The 16,742-nt window shown below is 35.2% G+C and overlaps 1 long non-coding RNA gene across 2 annotated transcripts in view; it reads right to left on the bottom strand.

The window, feature by feature from the left end:
• Positions 1 to 3,913: 3,913 nt before the first annotated feature.
• The window catches only part of LOC142083277 (uncharacterized), a 62,960-nt gene continuing 50,131 nt past the window's right edge, over positions 3,914 to 16,742 (bottom strand). For both annotated transcript variants that reach the window (XR_012674007.1, XR_012674008.1), the window contains 2 exons: positions 6,704 to 6,922; positions 3,914 to 6,156 (listed from right to left, as the gene is read on the bottom strand). This is a non-coding gene — a long non-coding RNA (uncharacterized LOC142083277). The remainder of the gene's footprint in view (positions 6,157 to 6,703; positions 6,923 to 16,742) is intronic.

Raw genomic sequence — 16,742 nt, 5'->3', positions numbered from 1 at the left:
CCCAGGCTTGAAGACAGAGGTTTATTGGTATAGAGTATCACAATTCAGACACAGTCTCATTTCATCCCACTTCTCACCAAATTCTTTCAAAGAAACTTCACAACAGCACTAATGTAAGTCTTTTAAATAAATACAGTCAAAAAGGGGTGGGTTTTTTGAAATATCAGCATCTGAAGTCATCTGAAACAGTGTTTCTTAACTGTTTTGTTTTCCAGATAGCTACAATTTAGACGTACCCAAAAAGCTGCCATCTGAAAGCCACTAATCTGTATATTGTCCCTATGGTTAAGTAAAAATTATTCTGAGAAAAACTGCTTGTATTTCTATCAGTATATTACTCTATTTAAAAGAATGTAGTTAATAGTGGGATTGAAATGTTCTGTTACTTATACAGTGATAGAGCCTGCTTTGTTGTCTTCTGTGGGTTTTGATCATTAAAGTAATGACCGCAATTAATTTTCACCCAGAAGGGAAATATTTTTTCAGTGCTGTGCTGCAAGTCCAACTTTTACAGGCTCTGCGAGTACAGCTTGCGTATTAGACAAAGTTAGCCATAGAGGGCATGCTCTTAGCTCTATTGCCTCTTCTGTGTCAAGTGTTATTGACATCATGTCTATCAAAAAAATTTAAAATTCCTGAAGAATTAAATAACGACAGTATAGGAGACTACCTTGAACTCCCTGCCCTCTCCTCCCAGTATTTCATGATACTCCATGTCAATCAAGTTCAGAGCTGGGTTAGTGATGCCATATATTACCAACTCTACAAAAGAGGGTCACGGCAAACTGCTGTTTTGACTCTCGCAGCTGGGAGCAACACTTTTAATAGGCGTGTACATCTGCTGCACATAGAATGAAAATCTCCTTGGCTCGTTGCATTTATGCCCATCTGTTGGGATGGCGTGCTGCCTGCTCACAGGTTGGTCACATCATTGCCACATGGCAGAAATGCCAGAATAGGGACAGCTTATTTGGCCAGCCTGCTTCTCAGTAAAAGTGAACAGATCTTCTGCAGGACATCATTACAAATGCTAGCAGCACCGCTTTGATAACAAGTGCTATTCAAACTTGGTTGCCACTCAATACATTTTCATATTGTAGCACCTAACCAATAGATACTTCCACAAGTTCTTTCATAAATGTAGCGGTCAGGCTTTTGGTGAAGATTGGCCTAACCAAAGTATACTGTGAGATATTTGCACTCTCCTTTTCGCACAAAATACTTGTAAAAACAGTAAGTATTTTTGTATGGTCATTCCATATCATTAACCTCTAACTAGTAGTGGAGATATTAAGCTGAACTTTCCAATCTGAAGCTCATTTACGGCTTTCTCAGACTCTAAAGAGGTCTCTATCTTGACATTTACCAAAATAGCAGCTTTCCTTTCTGATAGCAGAAACAGCTATTTTGCTACATTTCTCAAAACAGCAATATTCCTCTTTGAGCTCTTATTATTGAGAAATGCTGACTTTTTCTGAGCATAAACACAGATGATCTTATTTTGTTGACTTCATTTGAACCAATAGTTAGATGAATGAAAAGATCCTTTCCCAACAAATTTGTGGCTCCTCTCATAACAGCACTTTCAAATTAAGTAGAAGCAACATCAAATTTCCCATTTTCAGGAAGTTATTTATAGAATAGAATTATTTCATCTACTAGTAAGCTAACTTATGTGTCTGGAGCACATATCTTTTTTATTGTTTAAGTTCTTTCTGATACTTCCTGAAAAAACTCTAGAGTGTGTGTACAAGCATATGGCTCCTACTAAAGATGAGGTACGTATTAGTAATAGTTGAAAATTTAAAAATTAATGATTTATAAAGATAGGAATCTTTTTATTAAGTTTTGGTACAAAGCAATGTGAATAAGGTCAAAATCTTCACTTAAACTTGAAAAATATATTGCTTAAAACAAACTCATAAATACAGAATTTCTCAGGCCCATTATGTCATTATTCATCATAACAAGGACTAAGAAATACTGCAGTGCTCTTTGGATTAATATAAAGGTAATCTACTGTATTATTTTTATTAGTATTATGTGCATTTTTATATTACTTCTTTATCAATAATGGTTTGTTTTATGAAGTCTCATATATTAAAAAAAAAAAAAAAAGGACAAACTATTTAAAGTCAGCACCAGAAAGCATAAATCTGAATTATTAGAGTCCTAAATGTACAAATAACTAATCACATAAGATCACAAACAGTGCAGAGGGAATTAAGTGAACAGATCAAAAGGGGAAAATTCTGCTTGAATTTAGAGGAAAACCGGAAGTTAAAAATGGACCCTATACAGAGCTTTGTGATATCAGAAGTTTGGGGGTGGAGGGCAAGATTTGGCTACCCTCCCCTATTATCACTGGTTGATGAGTGGCTCATACTCCTATGTCACATACTATGGTTATGCTGTGAAGCATCTCCATGAAGGTTAGTCTGTGAATTATCACTGGTAGGTCAAGGGAGGTGATTCTCCTCCTCTACTCTGCTCTCGTAAGACCCCACCTGCAGTACTGCATCCAGCTCTGGGGTCCCCAGAGCGAGAAAGACATGGACCTGTTGGAGCGGGTCCAGAGGAGGGCCACAAAAATGATTAGAGGGATGGAACACCTCTCCCATGAAGAAAGGCTGAGAGAGTTGGGGTTATTCAGCCTGCAGAAGAGAAGGGTTCAGGAAGACCTTATTGCAGACTTTCAATATATTGAGGGCTTATAAGAAGGAGAGAGAGAGACTTTTTACCAAGGCCTGTAGTGACAGGACAATGGGTAATGGTTTTAAACTGAACAAGGGTAGAGTTAGACTGGATAGAAGGAAGAAATTTTTTACAATAAGGGTGTTGAGACACTGGGACATGTTGCCCAGAGCAGCTGTGGATGCCCCATCATTGGAAGTGTTCAGAGTCAGGCTGGACAGGGATTTCACCTGATCTAGTGAAAGATGTCCCTGCCCATAGCAGGGGGGATTGGACTAGATGATCATTAAAGGTCCCTTCCAACCCAAACCATTTTATGATTCTGTGATTCTATGATTTTATGAATATTGGGTCTGTGTCCTCTGATTCTATGTTTTATTTTAATAATCACAGTATGTATCAGTGAGTGCTTTAAAATATCTTAAATACAATTTTAGAATTCAGATCTTTTTTTTTTGAACTTATGTATCACTTGCTAATAAGTAAAACCAATAGGTTGAACAGGGCAAACATTGCTAAAGTAACTCAAATATTTACCTTTGTAAGCCCATACATTTGCCCTGGCAGTATCTGCAGTGTTATCTATTCAATTTCTGCTGAAAATGAACAGCCATTAGCAAAAGTATTTGTACAAAATGAGAATAATATGACTATTGTCGTAAATGTTCAGAACAGAATTGAATACCTTAGGTACCCATCTTGATAATGAAATGCTCAGATATACAATCAAAAGTGAAGTGTGATATTATGTGAACAAACTACATAATGCAAACTCAAATAAGTGAACAGTCATATTTAGTTTACAATGTACAACCCATCAGTATGCTGAAATCTTCTCACTGGAATTTTTTGATTGAAGCTGCTTCTTGATGGAACATAAGTTTTGTTTGGGGCTTGTTTTTTCACAACTGCTTTCTTTCTGTTTAAAAAATCAATAGAAATTTTAACATGTAAAACCCTTTCTCAAGAAAGACATTGAAAGTTGAATCAGAATCCAGAACAGTGTTATGATAATGGTGCTATTATACTGTATTTTATATATCTAATTAAACCCAGTCATCTGTTGGGTCAAGATCTGTATGTCCCATTCCCCAACAGTGTAGAAGCTACTAGTACATTATAGGAAACATCAACCTAGGTAAAGAGGGGCTGCTCCAACAGAGAAGTGGTAGTATAGGGGACTGCAGAAAAAAATTACCATGAAACCACAGTATCTTTTCAAGTACAGTATTTTTATTTTTATCAGGAAGCTTTCCTTGATTTCAGCCAGCAATACATGACAAAAACCCCAAACTTTTATGTAGAAACTGTAATTGAAAATTGGGATAGGAACCTTTTTAGACAGTTTTCGCACAGGCATACCTTTGTTCATTTAATTTCTCTGATGTTCACATAATTTTTTTTTTTTAAATAATGACTGTTTTTATAAATATCATGGCCTATTTGCAGACACACTCACCTCTACCAGTGGGCAGATGAGAAGCAATTAGGAACTCTTCCTAATTGCAGGAAATTTTAATATGGCAAGAAATGCAAGTTCTCAGATTAGTATGATGAGTTAAATAGAAATTTGTTCTAAAACACATACTTAGCAGGATTCTGTAGTTTAAGATTTTATTGTAAGAAGAATCAAGTTGTTAAGATTTTATTTTAAGGACTTATTTATCAATTTCATTAATAGCAAATAAGTTTATAGGGGATCCCATGAAGGGACTTTGAAGTTTTTACAGAGCAAATTATGAAAGGTAAAACATAAAGTCTTACAGTAATTAAAAATAAAATCAGTGACAACATAACTTATGCCAGTGCATACGAAAACTGAGCAAAATATGTTTTCATAATACTGAAGTGATAGAAATGTAATGACTGTAAATTAATTGAAAAGCTTAATTCTGAGTTGTTCCATTCCTCTAATAGGAAAGATATTTTGTCAAGCATCTGTGTTATGCAAGAGGTCATAATAACAGATTGTAAGTAACATGCACAAAGTTAGTGAATAGACTTGGATATCACAAATAGATGTCTGTAAGGTGGTACCAGAAAAAGTTCGTTTGAAAATAAAAAAAAAATTTTCTTCAGTTTGTTTTGTATGGAATATTTCCATTAAAAAATAATTAATCAAAAAGCCTCACTACAATTGAAAAATCTTTTTTTTCTTATTACTATGAGATATTCCAACAGTTATCTCATCCAGTGAAATATTCTATCAATTCATTTTAGAAGTTCGTCATTTCTGGAGAAAAAAATTCGAAAAACAGGTCACGCTGATAATTTCAACCAGTTATCACTTAAATGCCAGAACAGAAATAGAATGATACTGCACAAGAACTAAAACTCCAAGACTAGGTTAAGTCATGAGGTCTTCCTAAATGGGATAACTAGTACTAATCAGTATGAGTAAAAGTAGCACGATTTAGCCAAAGTCAGAATTAAAAACTAATGAAATTTTGTCTAATTGTGCTGGAAACATTTTTCGCCTCTTACAGTTCTTCTTTCCCGGCCACCCTAGATAATGCAAGTGCCACACTGACCTACAGCAACGCCTATCTGGCTTAGGGGAATACAAGGTTGTACACATTCACTAGCCAACCGTCAGGCAGATTTTATTTCCTTCACAAGAGACTCTTTGTTCAAATCAGAGTTACCATTCTCACTTCCATCCCAGACACCTTTCTTCTTCTTGCTGGGTAAGATGTACTCCTCTTGTTAGCAAGGCGGCCTCCAGTGATTTCACTGGGTCACGCTCACTTAGGTCTATGCCTAATTATCTCTGAACACCCTCTTTATAACACAGACTGAAAATAAAGCAAGATTGAACTCAGAGAAGCATGAGCTAGCACTTCCAGTGAAATTAAGGATTAAAAACAATTTCATTGGGAAGAAAACAGTCATGATAAAAGGAGGTTTAAAGTGTGACCAGGGAAAACAAATTCAGCTACAGGATGAAACACCAGATCGGAAATGGTCAGTGAAAATTGGCTATGGATATCAGCGTTTATGGATGGCAAGGTTTAACTCAGCCTGGATTAGTACTCCAGTCTGGAGCACCATGACACATCACTAATATGCACAAATTAGCTGAAGAAAAGACAAAAGCAAATACTATTGTAAGGTAATGGAAGAAAGTGACTTCTGAGAGGAGATTAAAGGAGATAATATAATTTTGCTAAGTGGTTACTAAGGAAAAAAGGTAAAATAAAGTAACTACATATTGTAGGTGGATATAAGCACAGAGGAAAGAAAGGAAATATTTCAAGTGGCACAACAGACCGTAACTACCTGAAGAAGTAATAGCTGACATTAAGAAAAGGATAATTTTGGATGTATATTAGAAAATACTTTCTGATCCATTAGACTAATATATTCTTCTGAGGAAAGTACTGAAATCCTGGTTATTTAAGAAATTTAGCAATTAGACTGGAAGAAATAACAGACAATATGCTGAGAGGAACAGTACAGCACCTGCAAGAAAATTGAAAAAAGTTCTATCAGGTCATCTAATTCACCTTAATTTCTATGAAAATTAATGTTTGCTCTTTTCCAAGTTTAAGTTTTGCTCATCCAGTCATGAAACCTCTTAAATCTCTGGACTCAAAAAATGTCTTTCATTCAGGCAGCAGTGCCTCAAAGCTATTCACGCTAATTAGCCAAGGTCATTTAAATACATTTTGCATGAAGCACCTTAAACTCAGTGTGCCATTTTATATATTTATCAAATTACTAATCAATATGCTATACCACAGTTACTACTGGGCCTTGAGCTACACATAGAATGCTGCATGAATTCAAATTGTGCAAGCTGCTGTCCGCATAAATGAAATTAAAGTGTATGCAGTGATCATTATTCACAATACAAAAGAAATGAAGAAGTGGCCTAAATGCATACATAGTACATACCACAAATCTGTATTTTAAGTAAATCTTAACTGTGGTGTTGGTTTCTTTTTTTTCTTTAACAAACCTTGTATTAAACTGGCTTCGATTTCACTTTCTTTCTCCAGCATATTACCTCCACTGTATTGGTAAAGTAATTTATTCCATCCTCTGTGGACAGCCTGGATCTCATTTGCCAGCATATTTATCTTTCCTGCCACTGCACTGTCATTCATCTGCAATCTCCACAGAATACCAGACCTGTGCAGAATTTCAATTAGGATTGATTCAACTAAATCCAGGCCACAGTATTGAGGCTGTCAGGGTGACCCCCTGAGAATTTAATATGCTGAATCTAAAAAAAAAAGAAAAAAAAAAGGTAAAAATACAAAACAGAAAACAGCTCAAGTTTAACACCATAATTCATTAAGTCCTCTATACACTCAGTTTAATCTGGCTCACAACAGATATTTTTCAGACTCTGTATTGTGTGGATAAACTGCTTTACAGTAGTTTTGATAACCACAGGAAAGAAATTACCATAAAAATCTCTACTCTTCTTTTGAGGTCTAATCAACTTAACTCAGACAGCTTGTAATGAACAGAAAAATGATTCCCACAGAAGCTGAGCTACCTTAAGCTTTCTATTCTGTATATGTATACATTCAAAAATCAGTACAGTGTAGGTATACAGGTAAAATAGCTCTTTTATTGGATACTTGATTTGACAGACTTCCAGTGGTTTTCACTGTAATCATTGACAGACTTCATCTGCTTGTCAGTTAAATGTCCTAAAAAAATGTCTTAAATAATTTGTGGTTACTAGAATGGTTTTGTGGGTTTAAAGGCAGCTAAACTACAGAAGAACAGTAACCTGAGAGATCTTTTTACCTGTACTATGTAAGTATGTACTATTCGAGTCCTTATTTTATATTAGCTGCTGTACATAACATGTGACTGACTTTGATTATACACCAGAAACGGGTGTAACTAGATACTCAGTTTTACTCTAAAGCATTACAGTAAAAAAGAGAAATAATAACAATTCCACATTTAATTAGGTTTTTTGTTGTCACTAAAGAATTCTCTTGAATACATTTTCCCTAAAGATCAAATTTTGACCACTGAAAAATATAAGCTCCCGCCTGATTTAACATAAAAGGTAAAATAAGAACATACATATAAAACATTTACAAAAAAATAAAACCAAACACAAGAGTAAAAGAATACAAATGGAGTGGGGAAATATTGGCACACACACATATTAATGTTAAATAAAACACAAGTCAGCTAGAACTGGATGAAATAATTAAAAAAGACATTGATTTGTTTGTGCACACAAATACATCAATGAGTGTGGCATAAGCAAAGACATGAATTGATATTTGGGGTTTTTTTCTTATTATTTTAACTTAACATGACTAAATGAGAAAATATTTCACATATGACAAATATTTTGCAATCCTTTATCAGTCACAGTTAGAAATTTCTTAGTGTATCATGATTATTATGAAGAAGAGGTACAACTATCACCAATTAAAAATTAATGTCTATACAGTGTCCAGAATGAATCCACTATAAGGTAGATTTCTTCGGAAATTTGGTCACAAGATCTACACATAACTGCAGTAAAGAGGAAACTGCATTAATACATAGTTTATTGCATTAGTACAATAGATCTGTGTCTTCAGTCTATAAACGCAGTGTGGGGTAGTGGGGGTACACAAGAAATCATGCTCCCAATATGTTCTTCATCAGTTCTTTCCATGATTCTTCGGAGGTACCAGTTTACAAATAATTGATTTGAGTTTTTCTCTGGTACCACGTATGTCTAGAAACTCTACAATAAGCACATTCCAGAGCATAATTATTTTTCTTTGTTCTTTCTTCAGGGAGTGGATGAAGTAACACAGGTGTGTTACTACACTGCTTATGGATGTCATTCAGATACGACAGAGAATTGTACAGTATGAGAATGTAATAATAAGAATCAAATTAAATTGAAATAGAGCATAAAAAGGAATTTTGCCGTCTTCCTTCCTTCATTTTTCTAGATTTGATCTTGCTCTTCACTGACCATAAACCAGATTTTTCATCCTCTGGGCATTTATCTGACTAATAGTCCTTTATTCCCCAGTTCATAACCTGAAACTAATATCCAGTTGTGCTATTCAGAGGTTTATTCCAGTTTGTAGATATAGCTATTATCTTTAACAAATGTTCCCTATCAAGAGGTCTCTGTATCATGGCACTCTTTATGATATTACAAACCAAGTACCGTAAGAGAGAAGAGCCAAAAAGTGTTCATCTAGGGAAACTATTTCCCTAGGAGAGTTACTATGTGTTATAATCAAAAGGAATAATAAGCCAAAATATTGAAAGGAAACTACTGCTGGTGGAAATTTTGGCAGCTCATCTACTAAGTCATGTTTCTTGTCTTGTGACATAGCACTAGACATGAAAATATCGAGCCTTTATTTTCCCACTTGTGGTCAGCTCAGAATCAACCTGACCCAAAATCCCGCTATAGAAAGTCACCCTAAGTAGTGTCTCATAAACTGCCTAATCATTTGTCTCCATGGAAGACCCAGACATCTAGGTCAGAAGTAACCTGGTTTTCCTCAGATCCTACACTCACCCACCTTTAAAAACAAGAGATTTATTTGACCTATTCTAGTTCTTAGATATCACCAGTTCTGGAATCCATATGGAAAAACACCTGTGGTTCCAAAATTTCTTCATGTAATTTTTAAGTACTGTAGGTGGACTTCTATGAAACACTGATGAGAGGAAGGTTTCACCTTACCTTTTACCTTCATTTGACTTACCTACATTTTATTTAACCTAGTCTTTTTCTATTATACTTCCTATATCCTTCAAAAGTACCATTTTAAGAATCAATCACCATGGATTTTTTACAAATACTTAAGAAAAAGGACTGCATACATCTGCCATAGAATCATAGAATCATTTAGGTTGGAAAAGACCTTGAAGATCATCAAGTCCAACCGTTAACCTAACACTGCCAAGTCCACTACTAAACCATGTCCCTAAGCACCACATCTACACGTCTTTTAAATTCCTCTAGAGATAGTGACTCAACCGCTTCCCTGGGCAGCCTGTTCCAATGCTTGATGACCCTTTTGGTGAAGAAATTTTCCCTAATATCCAATCTAAACCTCCCCTGGTGCAACTTAAGGTCATTTCCTCTTGTCCTATCGTTTGTTACTTAGGAGAAGAGACCGACACCCACCTCGCTACAACCTCCTTTCAGGTAGTTGTAGAGAGCCATAAGGTCTCCCCTGAACCTCCTTTTCTCCAGGCTAAACAACCGCAGTTCCCTCAGCTGCTCCTCATAAGATTTGTGCTCAATATCCTTCACCAGCTTTGTTGCCCTTCTTTGGACACACTCCAGCACCTCAATGTCTTTCTTGTAGTGAGAGGCCCAAAACTGAACACAGTATTCAAGGTGCGGCCTCACCAGTGCCGAGTACAGGGGACAATCACTTCCCTAGTTCTGCTGGCCACACTATTTCTGATACAAGCCAGGATGCTGTTGACCTTCTTGGCCACTTGGGCACACTGCTGGCTCATATTCAGCCACCTGTCGACCAAAAAAAAAAAAAATATTAAAATTAGGGCCAAGTCTTCAAAGTAAGAAAACATGATTTGGGTTTTTTGTTGTGGTTTTTTTTTTTTTTAAGTAAAATAAAATTGATTTACTCATTCACTTTGCTGTCCAAAATTTCTATTTTGCCCTTTTCTCCCTTTTGTTTAGGAAACTTGTCTATTGTCACTTCATCAGTTATACAGTCATCTTCAGTCTTCATTGTGTCATCCACTATTTCCTCTCCTTTCTGATGAGTAATGTATTTTGTTCTTTCAATTTATTTCTACAATTCTTCTTATTACTTTTTATTAATTGAAACTATTTCTTGTGACTTATCCTGTCTGGTTGTTCTATTATTCTTGTTCTATTACCTTACATTCAGATCTTTTCCATTCTCGTGTAATTTTTTTTTTGTTTTTCCAAGTCCTAAAAGTGATCTGATATAGTCACATAGATCTTTTACTATATTTTCTATCTGTACTTCTCACCAGGAAAGATCACTGTTACCCTTTTAATAAGGTTGCTTACTTTGACTGATACCTCTACTGTACTATTTTACCCCTAGATCATGTTCCCAAGAGACCTTGTTTCATTTTCAGTTATTTTATTGAGGTTTTTTTGGTTTATAATGTTAGTGACATCAATATATTTAAAATAGTCAGAAATTGCCCTCCTATCTTCACAAAGGGAAGTAAATAAGCAAAGACAGAAAAAAATAAGCCTATACCTTTTCAGTTGCATCTGTAAGACATCTCTAGTTCTGATCAGCTTCATGTTATATTTCTATTACTCTTGCTATTTTAATCAGTTTTTGATAACACATTTTATTCACAATAAATGTCATTTATATGAGTAATTTTTAGATCTTTTTTGCAGTTACTGTTTGCTCAGAATGGGATTTTCAAAGGCACATTGACCCAGTTTACTTTTCCAATTGAAACTTGCTTTCTCTACTGCTGAATGCCTTTTTTCTGTATTAAATATAATCTTTTCAATATAAAGGAAATCCTTCTTTTATTAATGTCCATGGCAATTTTATTTTGACTTCAGTGGGCCCTGGATTAGGTAGCAGACACAGAGAAGTTATGGACAGATAAGTATTAAATAAAAGTAATGACTGAGGTTGTAAAGTTTCTAAGTATTTTGTCTACTAGAAGCTCTGCTCAATCCTTACTGCGGTAACCCTGTTAATGCACTACTCTTCTTTTGACTTTTAAGTAGATAGAACAGTGATTCCACCAAACGTGCTAGAATACTTCCAGAATAAGCTGAATAATACAGTTACTGCAATACAGTGTTCCTGGAATGTATGTACAGCACAAAGACAATGTTTCTTATTTGAAGCCAGGTAGATAGATATACATGACCTAATTTTTGTCTCATTGCTTTTTTGTAATTGTGTAGCTTGATTTCATTCTACAGCTTTACTTATCTATGACAATATAAAAAAAAAGTAGGCACATTATTCTAGGATGTTCCCACTCCTACAGTGAGAGTAGTAGAGGGAGGAGAGAGGCACCAGAAATGTTGCAATGAAAGACAATTAAGGACATTGCACATGCGTTGATTGGAACTAGGCTTCATTATTTCTGCAGTTTACTGAATGGATTGGTGGAGATCATTTTTCTTTGGAGATATGTTTAAAAAAGGACAACACAATTGCAGAAATAGCTGTATGATGGCATGGCTCCACCAGTCATTCATTCCCTACCCAATACCAAAAGATTAGAGTTTCACCATTCCATGGTTTAGTAAGACTTTATTACTCACAGAGTGTACTCCAGAGTACAGGTTAGTTATTTCAGCTGAGCTCTGGAAACAAGATTTGCATATTATCATTTAGCAACCCCTTGCCAATGCAGCTGGCAATGGGGAAATTCAAAAATGTCCAAGATGGCAATTAGACTAGATTATCAGGGGCATATCAGTTATCAGGGCTCCACTGCACTTGTCAATATACTCACACATGAGGAAAACACGTCCTCAACCTCAAATCCTTGTAATCTTTATACATCTTAATAGACAGGAGGAGATGCTGCCTGAATTATAAAAACTATAAATAGCAAAATTTCCTCATTAAATCTACATTCATCACATGATAAGTCATATATCTATATATGCACAAAACACCCAGGTCAAGATGCATATTTTTAAAGGCTGTATGCTTCAGTAACATATCAACTTTTTATTGGAGACTACCTGTTAGTATATATTGTGAGTTGATACAATAAAATAATAAGAAAAAAAAATTAATAGATCCAGCCTAGTTAACTCCAAAGTCAGCTTTCCATTCCAATCATACCTAACTTGACAGTTAACCTAAAGCATATATCTAATGAAAACCAGCTATTTTGAGCAGCCAAAGGAACCAGAAAGAATATCCATGGTTTAAATTTAAAACCTCTGTGAAACAAACATATGTACTTACTGGGCTTTTTCCTCAGTCACATTACTGTAAGTTAAGATCAAGTGTGAATTTACAGCACACTAACTACACTACAGTGATTTCCCATGTGGATATTAGAAATGCATAATAACATAATAAGAACAAATTGAACTGAATCCTTCCTTTGGTAAAAAAAAATTTAGTAGGAGTTGTCTTAGCTAAGGGAAAAAACGTGGATAAAAGGAAAAAAAATCTAGATTAATGTATTTCTATAATATTATTTGAACTTCTAAAAAAAAGGGTTGAATAATACGTGTTCATTAATAATGCATTTGATGATTCACTGGGAAAAATGATCTCATATATTATTGACAAATATTATACAACAATGTCTAAAAAATATCCTGCACAGAAGCTATGGCTTCAAGTCTCCAGTGTGGTCTGCAGCAGCACATTCATTTCTCTGTGAATCCTTACTGCTGCTGCTCCATCAGCTCTTTAGAAGATGACACTTGAGAGTCAGATGGGTTCTAATTAGTGAGACTCCATAGTAATATTACGTTCTGTTAAAAAAACTCGGGGTCTGGCCCTCTATCTTTCAATGTTTTACACTCAGAAAAGTGTTACGCTTAATACATTTCAGAGAGTTCAATATATCTTCCATTTCATTGCTGAAAGTACATCAGGGTTTTTTTCCATAACAATACCAAAGCAGAGGAAACTCCTTCAATAATTAGTAATAGTGGTCACATATTACTAACAAGAAAGCTTGATTTCAAATACTTTACACTTTTGACAGAGTGCAAACACAAAATGCAGATTGTAGACAAATATTTTCATGTTTATTGTTCCCACTTCTTTTGATGCGAGGGGAACTCATACATTTAAACATGCTGATATCTCTTAAACATTTATCTCCAGGGAAAGGTAGCTAGAACTTATGCTGTGTCAAGTATATCCCTGCTAAGCATACATTTTCATGGCTTATGTCAGCTCTAGGTAATGAGTGTCCTTGTTATAGCCATGTGCACACAGACAGATTTTAACTCTGAGGATTGCAGAGACTATTCTTTATATTATTCTGACTTCAAAATCACAAGGAGACCTTTGAGACTGCAGTGTAAAGTGAGATTATGCATAAATTGTCCCGTACACACACATACTCAGGTAAAGATACAGTCTCTCACAAGCTTAAGTGAAACTTGTTGTCCCATTCAAGACAGCTGAAGCCAGCTCCTCTTCTAACAAAAAATAATACATATTGGAAACTTCTCATGTCAAACTTTGTCAAACGAGAATCAAACATGTCATTTATATATATATATTGTCCAGAGAATGGTAAACTCTTTGCATATTAGAAGACAAGGCCTAGATTCAAAGGGGGTTTCTAACCTTGGTCCTAGAAAGAACTGCATTCATGCCAGTCTTCCCAAACAGGAATAATGCCTTTATATTCCTTGGGATTACTCACATGCACTCATTTATTTTCAGGCAGAATATTTTAGAAGTTAGGTAAACCACAAGCAGATGGCAGACATAACAAACGTGAATAAGCTAGCACTAATGTTCAGCACAGATCTGATCCAGCTCTTTTTAACCCCATGGAAGTCAGTGTCAGCTGAACTAAATCCTTCTCCTTCTGAATGTCCGTGAGGTAAAGAATGTTTTAATTCTTTTTCTCATTCTCATTTTAAGAAACTGTCATGGTAAAGTGGTAAGGAAAGAAAATAACAAGAAACTGAAGAAGCTGATGAAAATTAATTTTTGAATGATTGCTTAATCAGAGAGAAGAAAACATATAACCAGCATAATTAATAGTCTTATCTTTAAAAACTTATACTTAATAATTGCATATGTTCTTCCTGAATATAGGAAATAAATATTAACAAGGCCCCCACAACATTCAGTTATGAAGTATACAGGTGCAACATCACAAATTTCTCAGGAGTACTCATTCACATCATGCCTGAATTTGCCCCCAGCAATGTAAGATGCTTTTGATGTTCCAAATATTTGTGGAAGAAAATACCAAATTAATGATTCTGAGAAGCCAAAGATGACAAAAAGCATACTGCAGAAGGTGCAAACTTTGATAGGAAATGTTGGGAGTATTTTTCTTTGACTGATTGGATATCTTCCACATGGATGAAATACATGCTAAATTATTTACAGATAATTACATCGCTGTGCTGTTGCTAAAATATTAAGACACCATTGTCCCACAGGAGAAATTGTGACAGACGTTGGCACATCAGCTAATGAATAGCTGTGGGGTAATGGAAAAAAAGAGCTACCACAAGACCCTGGCATTAGGAAACAGAATGTCTGTAAGTAACCCACACTCAGAGAAAAATGTCACTTTCTTTCTCCCCCTCCCTCATACTAATTACGTATAGAACAAATGTTCAACATTTGGTAGATGTTGCTTGAAGGCAATTTTTTCTGGAAATAGTCTCAAGGCCTCCTCCACTCCCTTTTCATTATAGGAAACTATGACCTAGAAATACTGAATAATAACCTTCAACCAAAAATGTTTTCAAATACTCACAAAAGACTGGGCAGCCGTTTTGGAGAAAAGATGCAATACCAACAGAGGGATACAGTTCTCATGTAGTTTTTGAAGTTATGGGGGGTGGGTGTTTCACATCACAGAGTGAAACAATGAGAGGAACACTCCCAGGATATACAGCCAGTATAAGAGCATCACAGAATTGAACAGCAAGTCCACATTTTAAACAAATATTTAAACATTAAAACTACCTATCATCTGCCAAATCTCACCTTTCATTTAAGTCAATTGAAAGAATAGTACCTGAAATATTTATGCAGAAATAATACTTGGAAATTATTGAAAAGTAAAGATTAGCAAGATCTGTTTTCTCAACCATTATTGTCTTTTTAAGAAAAGAAAAATTTCCTTTAACCTAGAATTACGGGATTGAACACAGTCCAAAGGTACCCTTTAAAATAGGTACCTACTTTCATAGGACATACTGCAGTACCTGGAAGGGGGAAAGTCACATCATTTATAAAAAACCTAATCCTCGTAAACTCTGGTTGTAATTCTGCAGAACCATGTATATTAGTGCTAATCCCAAGGATCTATATGCCTCAACCTACCATAAGTGACAGGAACTTAACTTTAAGACACCATATTGTGCTATTTATCTAACATAATAGCCACCTGCATGTTTGTAGTATTAGTACAAAAACAGTTCATAAAAAGGTCATCTGTTCAGCAGGCAGATTAAGCAGTCTCTCAAGCAACAGTAAAGCAAATGAGACGTAAGCACATCCTTGAAGTATATGCTTATGTTCTTTTCTGAAGAGAAATTAAAGGCTTAAAAAGTTTAAATTCCTGATTTGGGGATATAACTAATATTTCCAAAAAAAGAATATACCAAAGTATAAATGTGCAATGAGGCCTGCAGCTCCCCTTGGGAATCAGAGTAAACTAGTTACCTAACATGCACCTATTCCTTTGAAAACATCCCTCTTACAAAGCAAATTTTTGAGCAAAGTATTGAGCTATACTAATGTGAACAGTGTCACTTACTGCTCTGAGTAAAGATTCATCAGTTTGGGCTAAATTGTATTATATCATAAAGTTAATACAATTTAATATGGAGAAACACACAGAATAAGTAAAAATGTAAAATATAGTAGCAGAAAGTCATTCTGTTTCCAACGATTCAAATGTTGGGAGTAAGGCAAATTTGGAGATAGTGGAGCCTTTTACCCCCCATTCAAAGCCAAACATTGTCTCCTTACATTTGTTGCTGTATATGACATGTTGCTTTGAACTGGTTTTATGATGTTTTACCTTGTCTCATGACACAGCCTGATGTGTCATGATAAAATGTGACATGACTGTCAGTTTTGCTAAATCAACAGGAATGAACAAATATTCACATGACTGGGAATCTTTTACTGTTATTGGTTCCTGGTGAATATTAGCTTATTGGCATATCCCTCCATGAGCAGCACAAAAGAGTAGTTCACGCTACATGGGGCACTCAAAAAAAATCTGTTTGGAAACAACCCTGCTCAAATTCACAACTTAAAATTTTTGTCCCTTGCCTAAGTTTGAAAGAACGATACCATAATTCTTTTTCTTACCTCACAATTGTGATGCATCTCAGTGGTTTATGATTTCAGTTGAGCATAAAGCAGCAAGAA

This window comes from Calonectris borealis, chromosome 5, assembly GCF_964195595.1.
Source record: "Calonectris borealis chromosome 5, bCalBor7.hap1.2, whole genome shotgun sequence".
Taxonomy (NCBI): Eukaryota; Metazoa; Chordata; class Aves; order Procellariiformes; family Procellariidae; genus Calonectris; species Calonectris borealis.
The sequence above is the reverse complement of the archived record's forward strand: the minus strand, read 5'-3'. Positions and strand labels throughout refer to the sequence as shown.